The 14,904-nt window shown below is 41.0% G+C and overlaps 1 long non-coding RNA gene across 2 annotated transcripts in view; it reads left to right on the forward strand.

Annotated features, from left to right (window-relative positions):
- Positions 1–1,431: 1,431 nt before the first annotated feature.
- LOC126234291 (uncharacterized) overlaps positions 1,432–14,904 on the forward strand; it is an 86,652-nt gene continuing 73,179 nt past the window's right edge. The window contains exon 1 of one of the 2 annotated variants that reach the window (XR_007544705.1): positions 1,432–1,542. This is a non-coding gene — a long non-coding RNA (uncharacterized LOC126234291). Of the gene's footprint in view, positions 1,543–10,585; positions 10,697–14,904 lie in introns of those variants that run through there. The other variant, XR_007544706.1, reaches the window with a different exon arrangement.

The following is a 14,904-nucleotide window of genomic DNA, read 5'->3' on the forward strand; positions in this document are numbered from 1 at the left end:
TTATGCTACCTGCAGCGTTACAGGTGTGCTAGTGATCTATAAACCTGATGGATGTTTGGCCTGGCCCACTGAGCTAATCCCAGTGGGCGTGCCCCTGTCACTGGGGTGGCCAGTAACTTGATATCGTTGCAGTCTATCCTAGAAAACCTTATCCTATCTTGCCACGTGCTAACCTATTTTTAAATCTAGTGTCACAGTTGGTGCGTGTCCTATCCGGTTATGATGTACACCCTCTCCGCCTAGTCCAGAGCAAGGCGGATCCCAGCCGTGAAGCGGCTGGCCAAGTCCAGGCCCGGCGGAACAGGAAAGGTGCACGAGTCTAAGTTGGTGTGATTTTCACTGGTTGTCCTTTAGAAATTTCCTAAGGACTTATTTCGAAATCTCATCTGTCAATTTGTTTAAGACATTGAAGGTGTCATCTTGCCTTAACAGATGATACGTGTCGTTATTCGGAAGTTGTTGTCTTAGTTCGTTTGCTGCGTCATCGAAGAGGGGCCACTCATACACCACATGTTCTGGCGTGCCTTGCACAGCGCCACAGTCACACGCGGGTGTAGCCAGCTTTCCAAACCGACATAGACATGTCGGGTAGGAGCCATGTCCAGTAAGAAAGTGCAGCATTCCTCTCGTAGGCATGAAGTACGTTAGCTTTACTCGTTCCTCTATGTCCGGTAACAGCTGATAAGTTCTGCGCCCCGTATCCTCGTTGTTCCACTGTTCCTGCCATAGTTCTATCCCTCTCTTTTTAATTGCGGTTTTATCCCTAGCATAAACCCCCAGTATCTCCATTATCTTATCCCTTTTCTCCTTCTTCACCCAGTACCAGGCGGCCTGCTCTCGGATTTTAATGTCCGGTGGACAGTTCCCCATTAGCACAAGAAGCGCCCCTCCAGGTGTTGTTCTGTATGCTCCTGCTGAACGCAGGAGCATATTGCGCTGCACACTTCTTACGGCCATTGCAGGCATGACCCTCATGAATCTGTCTGCCCAGACCCCTGATCCAACTATTGATGTTAGAATACTGGTGTGGTACAGTTTTATTAGATTGGGTGGAAGATGAAAGCATTTGTGGCCTATCCCAGTGAGGTTATTTAGCAGTACTAAAGATCTTTGAGATACAGTATCAATATGAGATGCGAAGTTCCACCTATTGTCGATGACTACACCTAGATGTCGGGCCTCACGGCGCCGAAGAACTGGTGAGCCACTGATTCTCACTGTGGGATTTCTGACAAGTTGGCCTTTGAGTAAGAGATATAACTTGAAACACGTACGTATTCAGTAGCAGCGATGGCGAGGCATGACAGAATCTCTGACCAGAGAGTTATTTATCGTTGCTAGTCTGCGCTTGACCGCGCGAGAGTTCAGTGCAGTGGCGGTCGAGTTGCGAGAGAGTTCAGTTGCATGTAGGGAGTCGGTAGTTGCAGTCGCGAGAGCATGTAGTAGCGCGCGCGAGACAGTCGGAGTTGTGTGTGTGGAGTCGGCGGGCGTCGACATGGCCCTCTGGTCAAGATTCAGGACGAGGTATATTTTTTAAATAAGGTAATGAAGCAGCATTGCGCACATCTGAGAATGTAATGTATCTTAACTGTAATTAATTTGTTCAAGAATCGCCCCAATAATAATTTTGTTTTCAAAGCAATTTTTTAAGAAAACCATCATTTGAATTGAAAGAAAGTTTCCCATGCATTTCCTTAAAGAAAAGTTTCACTTAAATTCAAAGAATATTTGCGATTGCACAGGGCCTAAGATCGACATTTCGGTCTATTTGCGTTTTCATTGTCACTGAGATTTCATTATCATTGAATTGACTTACATTTTTTTTGTGGGGAGCTTACACGTGGGTCAGATTGCTAGTTCTCATTTATTGTCATTGTCCATAAATTATTTTTATTGCTCGGAAGTTACACTTAGCTCTATGTCCATTTGCATTTGAATAAGAATACTTTTAAAATTTTGCGGGGAGGTTACACTTGGCGACACCCGGTCCAGGATCGTATTTCGTAGAGAATCTTCTGAAAAGTAGTCAGATATCTGCTCTTATTTACTTAATATAATTAGCATTTGGCGCAACGCTTTCACTAATTTTATGACTTTCTTTCCTCAGATCATCGGCAATTCGTTGCTCTGTTGTATTTTTGTTTGTTGCCTTTTGCATTTGTGCTTATTTCTTTTGTGAACAATTGTGACTATTGTGAAAATGCCGCGAAAGACTGTGAATAGTGTATCGCGAGGTATTATGAACGAAATTACCGACTTAAACAACTTTACTGATAGTACTTGTGACACGCAGTGTAATGATGACAATCCTGCGTTCACTGACAATCAGTGCGTTCCAACCACTAATGATGAGTTTTATCTTAATGATGAACAAATGAACTCAATTGTCTTCTCTGTTAATTTGACGACAATTGATGACGCGGGGCGCCCTATTGTAATGAGCGCTGCCCAGCTTAACACACCCGGTTTGGAAAATTTAAATAACGTTCATACAAATTTTTCTAATGAAAATGGACAGGATACACAAAGTAGGACAGATTTATTTAATTCCGAGGTAGTAACTAACAATGCGCATCCGATTAGCAGGCGGGATCAAATTATAGCATTATTGCTGCAAATAATTAAAAACCTTGATGAACAGCACGAAGAATTTATAGAAGGGAACAAAGAATTTTCTGAAAGTATTAAACAGCGGAACGAAAAACACGACAACGTTAATGAACAGAACAAACAAGTTAGTGAACAGATTACAGCTGTTACCGTGCAATGTCAGGACACTAAAGAACAATTACGTGTGGATACTAAGGCTTGTGCTAATAACAGTAATGAGGAAGTTGACACTGTTGCACAAGAATTAAGTAGTACACGTGTAGGCACAACAGAATCACATCAAGACGAAATTAATGCAGTCACTGAACAATACCCTAAAAACGCAGTACAGATTCGCGACGAGTTTAATTTAGAGTCACTGGAAGTCTCACATACTCTGAATACGGATGTCAATAATAAAAGTGAACGACAGAACAACCAAACTGACGATAGTATTAAAGTAACAGAATTGAAAACTATTTCAGTCACCAATACGTCACAGAATCCGCCACGTTGCGAGCATTTGTCAAGAGTTACGGAGCGCGTATAATTTGAGCAATTTACAGAGACTACGCGACTTAAAATCCGAAAAGTCACGCGACTTAAAATCTGAAAAGCTGCGCAACTTGAAATCCGAAATGACACAGACAAACAGATTCTCACAGAAACCGGAACGTGTTCTCAAATTCAGTGATAAGAACGTTGAGTATAAGCAATTTGTATGTGTAAAAAAATCGAAAGAGCTTAATAATGACAGAGCACAGATACACGATTTGCACCGTATACGACAATTTGTCATTGTATTTTCACCGCTATTACCTGTAATGCAGAAACTAGCTTTGAACCCGATAAGACAATTTGCTATTGTATTTTCATCAGCATTGCCTATAATGCAGAAAGTGGAATTAGTATGGATACAACAACTTGCTTTTGAAATTTTACCACCATTGCCTGTAACGCAAAAGCTAAAACTCATTTGCAGTGCGTAATTGACCTCAGGGTATTCATTACGCTTTAATGAATATGTGCCGTAGCGAGCATAGGGCCCCGGCTGTAGTAGTGCTGTTTCATCTTTAGTTTTCTGCACTGCTGCCTTCTCTTCTACTATCCTTTATATCTATCAAAATAGCTCTTTAACTTTTGCTCTACCTAGCCGGCCGAAGTGGCCGTGCGGTTAAAGGCGCTGCAGTCTGGAACCGCAAGACCGCTACGGTCGCAGGTTCGAATCCTGCCTCGGGCATGGATGTTTGTGATGTCCTTAGGTTAGTTAGGTTTAACTAGTTCTAAGTTCTAGGGGACTAATGACCTCAGCAGTTGAGTCCCATAGTGCTCAGAGCCATTTGAACCATTTTTTGCTCTACCTAGAATTAAGTAAAATATAATGAAAACCCGATATGACAAATTTTTTACCGAAAGTGACAATTTTCATTAGGCACTCCAGAACTACCGCCGTAATTTTAATATCAGATAAAATCGTAATCATCAGTATGTACAAAATTATCAGCAATAGCAAACACATTTTTGGTTACAATAGAGGTTTTTCACAACAACAGCAACAAAACCAGCCGCTTAGCATACCTAACCAACAATGCAGTCTACAAGGTCAACCAAGCTTTAATGTTTCGCCGCGTACACTTATAGTCCCAGGTACAACAAATAGTAACGCACGGCAGCGAAGAAATAACTACGTACAGACAACACACTATTTCAACTCGTATCGCAATGCGCCCTATAGAAATTACTATCATGACAGACGTAAAAATGATGAGCACAATTTTCAGCGTATATTTAATAACAGTCGATCTTTTCAGCAGCAAGAACTTCAGCAACAACATATTATCATGAATGAACCAGACAATAGGTGTCATCCATAGCGTAATACGTCAGGAAGAAATAATAGTACAGTTCAAATAGTTGAAATGCCGCAACATTCTCCAGAAAATAATAACACGTCAGATAGAATTTGACCAGATACAGTACAGGTTGCATATTCCAGTAACGTAAGCCATAATTTTGACACGCAGAATCTTGTTCACGAAAATGTTATTAATTTTGACGCCATCCGACACACGTTTGCATGAAAGACATTATCACGACGTACGTAGATGACATTCTTATCGCAGAAGCTAACTGGTCTGAACACAATATGATTCTTGAACGTCTGTTACAAACTTTTCATGCACAAGGACTTACAGTTAATCTTAGTAAATCGCACTTTGGCAAAAATTCTATAAAATTTCTTGGACACGTAATTTCAGCAGAAGGCGTTGCGCCTGATCCGGAAAAACTTCAAGCTCTACGTGACATTACTGTTCCTACGACAAAGAAACAATTACGCAGTTTTTTGGGCTTAATTAACTTTTTTCGCAAATTTATTCATCACTCTGCTTTAGACACACCTAGATTATGCCAATTAACAGGTAAAAACACTATTTGGTCCTGGGATAAGCAAGCACATTCTGAATTCATGAACATGAAAGAAGCCTTGTTGAATGCTCCACTTTTATCGCACCCAGATCTTACCAGAAATTTTTCCATCGCCACCGACAGTTCTAACACCGCTTTAGGCGTACATATTTTTCAGGAAATTGAAGAAGATGGCTCTACAGTAATCAAAAACATCGCATTTGCAAGCCGCATTCTGTCACCTGCTGAACGAAATTATTCCGTTACAGAACTGGAAACATTATGTGTTGTATGGGCTTTTACGAGATTTCGGCACTTTCTTTATGGCAGACATCACCGTTTACACAGATCACAGAGCGATACAATTTTTACTTTCGGCTAAATTCACTCACGACAGATTAAGCAGATGGAAGCTTTATTTACAGGAATTTAATTTTACAATAGTTCACATTCCCGGCACACAAAATGTTATAGCAGACGCACTTTCTCGTTCTCTCAGCAACAATCAGCGTGACATCGCAACCAACTTCTGCAAAGCAAATTTCAGCGTCATGTACATTCAGCAAGTTGCATTTGAAAATTTTATTTCGTCGTCATTACAGGACATAGCAAAAGAGCAAAATAAAGACAACGTGTGGAAAGAAATTAAACACCTCTGGCAAAATAAGAATAATGTTACGATTAGAAACCATTACACTGTACGCAATGACATTATATTTCGCCGCTCTCATCCTGACAGCAACAATTGGTTATTATGCATTCCTAACGAACTGGTTAACAAATTAATATGGTATACTCATTTAATTTATGTACATTGCGGAGCCAGAAAATGTTTTCTTATACTGAGACAGAACTGTTATTTTACCAACATGGAGAAACGTATACGACGAGTTTTAGCGTCATGTAACATTTGCCAGAAAGCTAAGTCAGACACCACTTCACATATTCCTCCATTATATCCCATTGTACCTGTTAAATTAAGACATATGGCCGCAGTAGACATTTTTGGTCCAATTCCGAGAACTAACAGAGGTTTTTGCTACATCTTTGTCGCTGTTGAACTCACTTCAAAATTTGTTACTTTCACTCCGTTGCGCAAGGCTACTGCTAAAACCGTTTCGAAAGCATTTGTAAAACATTTTCTATTTCATGTAGGGCATGTGTTGAAAGTAATTTCTGATAATGGATCACAATTTCGTTCTGCTATATGGACACGCATGTTACGAGCTAGAAATATTTCTCCGATCTATATATCCAGGTACCATGCTTCTTCGAACCCTTGTGAACGATTAATGAAAGAAATTGGTAAACTGTGTAGAATATACGGCCACAAAAGACATATTGATTGGGACACACACATATTCTCATTCCAAGATGTAATTAATTCCATACCAAATGAATCCACTATGCTATCTCCGTCTGTTATACTGAAAAATGCTGAACCACCTAACAAAATTAAAGAATTAGTAAACTTTCCTACATCTCGTCGATTACGACACCATGAAATAATTAACATTGCGCTGAACAACATCAAACGTGCCACAGAGCGCCGGAGAAGACAGCAAAAACAGGTTTGTACACGCCGTGACTTTCACATTGGACAGAAGATATTAGTACGTACACACTATTTATCCAGCAGAATAAAAGGTAAGTGCAGTAAATTTGAACTTCTATACGCAGGTCCATATCGGATTCGCAGCATTCCTCACACCAATGTTGTACACGTCGAAACTTTGAGAACCAGGAAAAGTAAGGGCAACCACCATGTGTCGAACATTAAACCCTTTATTGAATGAAACCACTTTATGATTTAACATGCTATGATGCCATTTACTAATTTTTATGACCACTTATGCAATTATAATTATGTGACTACTTATTGATGACTATCGTATTTTTTCTTGGCAAGTGCCCGGCAAGGTAAGGTTAGCAGGTCGCTCTTCTTGTCGTTACACATCAGACCGTGCATATTTTCCAGATGAACTTACACATTTTATGACCACTTATGCAATTATATTTATGTGACTAATTTTTGATGACTATCGTATTTTTTCTTGGCAAGTGCCCGGTAAGGTAAGGTTAGCAGGTCGCTTTTCTTGTCGTTACACACCAGACCGTGCATATTTTTCCAGACAAACTTACGTATTTTATGAATAATTATGCAATTCTATGTAGTGACATTAATTTTATCAAATTCTCTCTCCATTAAAGTCTTTAATTCTCGCTTCTATTAACTACACTATATACAAGCTGAACACAACGAACGTCACATTTTGTCTTTCTTATGTATGTACGATTGTTTTCATGTTTTGTTTGTATGCACTGTGAAATAGTTAAGGTAAAACACACACCAGTTGACTTTCACATTTTTTTCCCTATGATATCTCAACATCGTGACTGTTTTACATTTTTTTTTTTTTTTTGCTGCTGCATTGTGATATTCTGTGTACATTTTTGCCTTTGAACACTGTCTATGCTTTTGACATATTACGTTTTCTGTCATGGTCTGCTGTATGCTCAAATTATGTTACTATAAACCAGTCATTATTTAGTGAGTATATGATTTAAATGCAAGACATTAATCTTTGTTCATCAATTTCAGAAAGAAATGATGCGTGAAAGAAATAAATTAAACAGAAATGGGAATTTCAACTACGGAATAGACGAAAGAAGATACAAAAACCTTATGAGGAAGAGTAAATGGATCAGAATTAACAAGCATTAACAAGAATATACTATACATCGTAGAATAGCAGTCTTAACTAATTTTTTCTTTCAGAATACAAGGCGATTGATGCAGGCTGTCAGACAGAACTACACATCTTAGTTTTAGTGATGAAATATGATAGAAATAAGGAATAGTTGTGTAATGAGTAATGAAGTGATATTTTTGCAGATGATAATGAATGCTGATGAAGAGTAATGATGAAGAATATGCTACTATGGATAATGAAGTTTTTTCTTTACCGGTGATGATAATAATGGAGTTATGATAATATGGATAATGAAGTGAAGGATAATGAAGTTTTTTTTTTTTTTTACATATGAGAATGATGTTGAACTTTATGTATTTATGCTATGTAGTTATTTAAGTATTTGTTGCAGTTTGTTTTGACAGTATGTTTTATATCGTATGGTATGATGACTGAAGGTTTTGGAAAGGACAGCTATGGAACACATTTTTTATACATATTTCACTACCTGTTAATTCGAAGTTCACTACTTTTCAGCATAGTATGCGTTTCTTCTTTCAGCTCAATAATCCATTTTGTATTTTTTTTCAGGAGAAGCTTTTCATGATACTTACTAAACCTGTTACTTATTAAACCTGTACTAGTACTTGCATTTTTTTTACCCAGTTGTGTCTATCATTTATAAATGTGATCACATATACTTCCTTGTTTCATAACCTTGCTACAGCTGACTCATGACGAATGACGTTACTCATTTTTCATTTACAGGAACAACCCAGAAGCAATTTTTTTTTCTTTTTCTCTTCTTGCTTTCCCTAATAATTACCCAAAGCAATGCATTGCTAAAAAAAATGTATCACCAGTTCCAAATAATGCTACCCATTTAAGAGAGTTCTGAATAATACTGAATGATGAACAATGTTTTGTACTATTCAATACTTGCTGGCCACTGAGTGCCAATAATTAGTGTAACTAAATGAATTATGTTAATACTATACCATTCATTAGCTCCTATTTTCAATGATGACTTTTGATGTTTTGGTAACTGGCCAATGAGTGCCAATAACTAGTATAACTAAATGAATTATGTTAATACTATGCCATTCATTAGCTCCTGTTTTCAATGATGATTTTTGATGTTTTGTAACTGGCCAATGAGTGCCAATAATTAGTATAACTCAATGAATTATGTTAATGCTATGCCAATAATTGACTCTCCTTTTCAATGATGACTTCTGATGGTTTATAACCGGCCAATAAGTGCCAATGTTCACTATAATCAGTTAATTTTATGAACATTATTCTGTCATACTAAATATACTTTGTAACTGGCCAAGGAATGCCACTGTTTATTGTAATACGATTACCCATGATGCCAATAATTGCTATATTCAGTTAATTTTATGAACATTATTCTGTAATACTAAATACATTGTACAGAAATGTTCAATAACTGGGTTATGAATGCCGCAAACTACTACTGTAATTCTCAATGAAGACTACTATGTGACTTAATGTCCTTCACCTTCTGAGCTAACTACCCCGAATTACTGCAATATCCATTTGTCCTGTCCATTCTCATGATCATGGAGCACTATATTTGGTTTTTGCACTAATTCTACGTTGGTGTGCCTTGTAAGAGCGTGGTGTTGACACGACATGCTGTCCACCACCGTGAGCGATGGAGACATTATTATGGTCCCACTGTTTGGTGTACCTGATGTACTGCCAAAATGATAACATGGAATATTACTACGACATTTCAGTGTCTTGGCTACGCTGATAAATACTTCTGGGAAAAGAACTTCAGATTGTCTCACTTGGTGTTGTACTTCTGTGGAAGGATATGGACTTTCAGTGCAGCTGCGTGCAACCTAAGTGCTACAACCATGACGCAATCCTTCCTATTCCTTTCCTAATTCTTGTAAAATGAAAAAGTCATATACAGTGCGTGTGTACTTCCTTTCATTTGTTAATAACATCAGTTGTCGTGAAATTACTAAAGACTTCTATAGTGCATGTGCACTTTATTACACTCCTTGTTTTGTTTGTTTGTTGTAGAAAAATACTAGAGAGTATTACAGTGCGTGTGCACTCTATACCACTTGTTAATATGATTTGTACTCATTTTGTGATTTGCTGATATGTTCTGAACTACAGTGCGTGTGCACTTTCGCCATTTGTCAATATGATTTGTACTCATTAGGTTTATTTGTCGTAAAAATTTTAGAGAGTTTTACAGTGCGTGTGCACTTTATGCCATTTGTACTCATTACGTATACATTTTGTGGTTTTCTGATATGTTCTGTACTACAGTGTGTGTGCACTTTTGTAATTTATCAATATGATTTGTATTCATTGTACATACATTTTGTAATTTGATGATATATTCTGAACTACAGTGCATGTGCATATTTGTCATTTGTTAACATGATTTCTACTCATTGTATATATATTTTGTCATTCCCTGATATGTTCTGAACTACTGTGCGTGTGCACTTTTGCCAATTGTGAATATGTTTTGTATATATTTTGTCTTTGCCTGATATGTTCTGTACTCAGTGCATGTGCACTATATTTACTTCATGTTCTACACCTCTACATCTGAATACTCTGTAAATTGTAAAAGTTAATTAATTAAGAAAAAATTTGTTGCTCATGGCAAGTCCAAATGACTCACCATCGCTGCCAAATTTTTGCCCCCCCCCCCCCCTCCAGTGGAGGGTTATGAAACACGTACGTATTCAGTAGCAGCGATGGCGAGGCATGACAGAATCTCTGACCAGGGAGTTATTTATCGTTGCTAGTCTGCGCTTGACCGCGCGAGAGTTCAGTGCAGTGGCGGTCGAGTTGCGAGAGAGTTCAGTTGCATGTAGGGAGTCGGTAGTTGCAGTCGCGAGAGCATGTAGTAGCGCGCGCGAGACAGTCGGAGTTGTGTGTGTGGAGTCGGCGGGCGTCGACATGGCCCTCTGGTCAAGATTCAGGACGAGGTATATTTTTTAAATAAGGTAATGAAGCAGCATTGCGCACATCTGAGAATGTAATGTATCTTAACTGTAATTAATTTGTTCAAGAATCGCCCCAATAATAATTTTGTTTTCAAAGCAATTTTTTAAGAAAACCATCATTTGAATTGAAAGAAAGTTTCCCATGCATTTCCTTAAAGAAAAGTTTCACTTAAATTCAAAGAATATTTGCGATTGCACAGGGCCTAAGATCGACATTTCGGTCTATTTGCGTTTTCATTGTCACTGAGATTTCATTATCATTGAATTTACTTAAATTTTTTGTGGGGAGCTTACACATGGGTCAGATTGCTAGTTCTCATTGATTATCATTGTCCATAAATTATTTTTATTGCTCAGAAGTTACACTTAGCTCTATGTCCATTTGCATTTGAATAAGAATACTTTTAAAATTTTGCGGGGAGGTTACAAACTAGGCGCGATAGTCATTTTAGCCTTGTGACACCATGTTGTCAGTATAGTTATGGCTCCCTCTACTTTGGGCTCTAGGTCCTCGCGACTGTGGCCGCCGACCAGCAGGAAGAGGTCGTCGGCATATGCTATGACCTCTAGCACATCGTCACTACCCTTCAGATCTTCCAGTAGCGGCTCCATTTTGATGTCCCAAAAGAGAGGTCCTAGGACAGAGCCCTGAGGACATCCTTTGGTTACTGTTCTACTGACTTTGCCGCTAGGGGTCGATAGCCAGACCTCCCTGTCTGCACAATAGCTCCCCAGACAGCCATATAGCAGCCCTGGACAGTTCTCCCGCAAGCAGGAGAAGAGTGAGGTTGCCGAAGGCGCCACTGGTATCCACCATGATGCCGACGACATACTTGTGCGGGGCTGAGTCGCAGACCTCGGCGGCCAGGGCGATTGCGTCAGACGCAGACCGTCCCGACCGAAAGCCGAATTGTCTGTCACTCACCCCGCACAGTATACGGTGTGCTGTCAGTCCGTCTGCTAGCAGCCTCTCAAATCGTTTGCCCAGTAGGTCCAATAGACAAATGGATCTATACGATTTGATTTCCGTGAGATCTTTTCCCGGGCCCTTTTTGATTATAACTATGTTTCCTTTTTTCCAGATTGCTGGAAATTTCCCGAGTCTTAGGCAGTCGCTGTACAACTTTGCGGAGTATAGATGTTGATGTATTTTCAGAAATAGGACACGGTGATGTTCGAGGTGGAACGTGTACTGAATAGCGGATGTGCTGACCTCTACAACCAAGGTCTCCTCCATCTCATCAATTGTCGGGAAAAAAATGACGCACTGAAGGGTGACTATGTAGAGAATGAGGAACACCGTCGCCAAGTTTCACGTTCGCAGCTCGGTTTTTCCGGGATGTTAGTTAAAACTGTGTCCCTGATAGTCGTACATATACGACGACCAACAGCCGGCTGACACCTGCTGCTGGACACAAAGGCGCCTCTTGGGGCAGACAGGCGCCTCTGGTAGTGAGTCAGGCGCGGCTCACAGTGGAGTGGGCCTCGCCTTGGCCTTTCCGGCAGGCAGCGGTCCAACCGCTGCAAGGACGGCCGCACGTCCGCAACCCGACTGACATTCCGCACCCAACACGACGGCTTGCGCAACCACCCACTGACAACCAACTTACCGTCACCCCACTAGGCCACACAATACGTAACGGTTCTGCTGTATTTTGCAAGAACACGCTTTCCTCAGAGTTATCAAAAATGGCATAGTACTGTCAGGGGACAAAGATAGGTGCCCACAAGTCTTTTCTGCAGTAAACAAAGACACAAAAACAATGCGCGCGGCTGTGATCAGATAAGAAGCCTGCACTGGAGGAAAATATGAGAGGCGAAGCGAAACAGAAATCTTCCGTGTTAGTATACAGGGTGCGGAAAAACAATTTGGCCAAGTGTAAGGGAGAAAGACAGCAAAAAACGAAGGAATTTTAGTACAGGTGCTAGGGGTTGCCGTTGCATATTTACGGCGCTACATGCGTCAAGTCGGCCGCTGTGACCGACCGGTTCTAGGCGCTTAGGTCCAGAACCGCGTTGCTGCTACGGTCGTAGGTTCGAATCCTGCCTCGGGCATGGATGTGTGTGATGTCCTTAGGTTAGTTAGGTTTAAGTAGTTCTAAGTTCTAGGGGACTGATGGCCTCAGATGTTAAGTCCCATAGTGCTCAGAGCCATTTTTTTCTGCAAGTATTGCCACCACTTCTTCAAGACGTACCGCTTGGAGTTAGGCAGAACCTTTGGTTCCAACATGACGGCACAACTGTGTGGGATCACCTAGACAGGGCATTTGCTGACAGATGGATCGGACGCGGTGGACCAACGCGGTGACCTCCAGTTTCGCCATACTTGACACTGTTGGATTTTTTTTCCTCGCGGGTACCATGAAAGACAGCATGTATGCAACACCAGTTGAGGATGGACAGGACTTGGTCGCTAGCATTATGGCAGCAGCAGAAATGATTCAGAATATTCCTGGCATATTTCAGGGAAGACGCCAATCCCTGCATCGCCGCTATGTTCCAGCCAGCGTGAACACTGTGGTCAGTTTGATATCTGCTACGACACATGTTAATTAAGTGGTGGCATGTCTACGTACAAAATCATGCTCATTTTTCATTTACTTTGGCGTTTTTAGGACAAGCAACGGCCTTGCCGTAGTGGATACACCGGTTCCCGTGAGATCACCGAAGTTAAGCGCTGTCGGGAGTGGTCGGCACTTGGATTGGTGACCATCCAGGCCGGCATGCGCTGCTGCCATTTTTCGGGGTGCACTCAGCCTCGTGATGCCAATTGAGGAGCTACTCGACCGACCAGTAGCGGCTTCGGTCAAGAATACCGTCATAACGACCGGGAGAGTGGTGAGCTGACCCCACGCCCCTCCTACCCGCATCCTCCACTGAGGATGACACGGCGGTCGGATGGTCCCGGTAGGCCACTCGTGGCCTGAAGACGGAGTGCTTTTTAGGACATGTTGAGACATGAGACATGGACATGTGTTTTCATTACTAAAGAAGTACTGTACAATACGTCAGCTATGAACAATACACCAGTATGTGCTGCTTTGTTTTTCTTGTTCTCATCGTGGCGATTAGTTAGTCCAAACATTTCGTTTACGTATACATTTGCCGTGAATTACTTTTCATTTTGAATAAAGACGAGCATATTCTAGATCTCAATTACGTTCATGTAGCGCCGAAAACATGCAACTGCGACCCCTGTAAGGTGGCTATAATTTCGCACCTTACAAGCACTCATATACATAGTTTGCCGTGATCTACAACCACAATTAGGTATCATTTGATAGGCTGTACATGATATATATGAATATTTAAATCAGACTGACATTGTCACGTACGCCTTGTAAATAATTGATAACACTTTTGCATGAAAGATGACGGAGTGTCTTGATTATCAAAACGGCGTAATGAATGATTGCCTGTACTAGTAGAAGTTGGAACGGCAGTGGAGGTGAAACGGCAGGCGGAACTGAAGCCCGGGGTGGAAAAAAGCCCTCACAGGTGTGCTGGTCCTGCTTGACACAGGAAGTGCCAAGACGGACGGTCTGGACACCTGGCCGCGGAAACACAATACAGAGGCGGCTGACCGGTATTGTAGCTAGGCCGGAAGGATTATACTTCGGAAACTATGAAAATCTCGGACGCAGCTGAGAGGAGCGAGGAAGCGTCACCTCGGAAATCACGCATGCTGGGTTATTTCCGCAGATTTTACTCAGAAGCGTACCATTGTATGAGTATAGGTATTTCCTCACAAACTCTCCGCGCTGGACGGCAACAGACTAAAATATGGTTGGTCGGCGTTCGGAAGAATCTGTAGAGAGGGAGAATATTCCGTGGTTTGGAGAATATGATTTCTTTTTCTGTGTTACGAGGGTGGGGAGCCGATCCTTGCTGGGGAGCCAGTGGTGGAGAGAAGAAGTGTGTGACGGTCGCTCAGTATCAGCTTTGTTGGTACAGACGGACTGGCTGTCTTTGTTCTCAAGAGAGTTTATAGTTAGAACGGTTAGGCACTGTACTCTTGGGAACTTGCACGATTCTGGACTTCGCCTCTGGGTTGGAAGTCGTCGTTGGGTATGCAGTGTTCAGTGATTGAGAGCAATACTTCTGCCTATACTTACGTTGGGACGTTATCTGAACTCCGTCCTTGTGGCTGAGAGTTCGCGTTTCTCGTCTGTAGGACACAGAGAGGAGAAGACAGTATCAGAGTATAT

The sequence above is a fragment of the Schistocerca nitens genome, chromosome 2, assembly GCF_023898315.1.
Source record: "Schistocerca nitens isolate TAMUIC-IGC-003100 chromosome 2, iqSchNite1.1, whole genome shotgun sequence".
NCBI classification, from domain to species: domain Eukaryota; kingdom Metazoa; phylum Arthropoda; class Insecta; order Orthoptera; family Acrididae; genus Schistocerca; species Schistocerca nitens.